Source organism: Dipodomys spectabilis, unplaced genomic scaffold (genome assembly GCF_019054845.1).
Source record: "Dipodomys spectabilis isolate Male_0828 unplaced genomic scaffold, ASM1905484v1 ptg000327l, whole genome shotgun sequence".
Classification (NCBI taxonomy): Eukaryota; Metazoa; Chordata; class Mammalia; order Rodentia; family Heteromyidae; genus Dipodomys; species Dipodomys spectabilis.
In genome coordinates this window covers 320918-322103 of record NW_024871004.1, presented here as the reverse complement: position 1 = coordinate 322103, position 1186 = coordinate 320918, and the positions used below count along the sequence as shown (strand labels likewise).

The 1186-nt window shown below is 37.8% G+C and overlaps 1 pseudogene; it reads left to right on the top strand.

Moving 5' to 3' along the window:
• The first annotated feature begins 514 nt into the window (after positions 1-514).
• On the top strand, positions 515-861 carry LOC122128252 (annotated as a pseudogene).
• The last annotated feature ends 325 nt before the right edge of the window (positions 862-1186 follow it).

The following is a 1186-nucleotide window of genomic DNA, read 5'->3' as shown; positions in this document are numbered from 1 at the left end:
CTTCTATAATTTTTAGGTAGCATCACTTTTTATCCTTTTTATCTTCTGTTGTGCTTGTGGTCATATTGCACAATTTTTTTGTCATTTTTTAATGTTTCATAAGGCTCTTGCCCTTTGCCTCCATCCTTCAATAAAGGACTGATAAAATGCAATTATAGTCAAGAAACATTTTATTCCTCTCCCACCTAAATTTCTTATTGTAGGAGGTACCCAGTGTTCACAAAAGTTCATGTAGCAGTTCTTAGAGAGGAAGGAAGTATCAGGGTATCTATGACCACATTTCAATCATTAGAATTTCTTCAACCTGGGGAAGCATCAGCTGCTGCATTTGGCTGAGGCCACTGCTCCATGGGCCCCTGGCCCCTCTGTGCCTGTGTCTTGGAAAGCCAGTGTAAGATGAAGATAGTCTTTCCCCAGCCACCTGGATAATCAAGAGTTTGGGACAGATCCTTTGATAGTGAGGAGTGAGGAGAAAACCACAGAGTGTGGTGTTGAAGTGGATTAATAAGGAATAATGTTCTGTTATGTTCTGTTATGTAATGACAGCACATATCATGGAGGTGTATTTTTTTTAACAATTCATTTTCCTACAGACTACCCCATCAAACCACCTGAGGTTGCGTTTACAACAAGAATTTATCATCCAAATATTAACAATATTGACAGTATTTGCCTTGGTATTCTAAGATCACAGTGGTCTCCTGCTTTAACCAGTTCTAAAGTTTGTTTATCCATTTATTCACTGCTATGTGATCTGATCCTAGATGACCTCCTAGTGCCAGAGATTGCACGGACAATAAAACAGACAGAGACAAGTACAACAGAGTGGCTCAGGAATAGAATCAAAAGTATGTCATGTGATGCTACCTAAAAGTCAGAATAACCTGCATTATAGCTGGAATGAACTTGAAACTACTGTTCCTTTTTTGATTTCTTATCTAGCTGCTCCCCTATCAGACGTCATCTTTTCTTTTAAATTTTATTTTTCACTTAGCTCCCTCCCTCCAATTTTTACATTCTCATCTGAGTAGACTTAAGTTTTTCCAGCTTTAGACAATAACTGCTTTTAGAAACTGTAGTTACAAGAAAGCAGTTGCCCAAGACTCAAAATATTTTTAAAGTTCAGCATTTGTTTTATACAGCCAGTATGTTCACTTTTTTTTTTGTCGGTCATGGGGCTTGAACT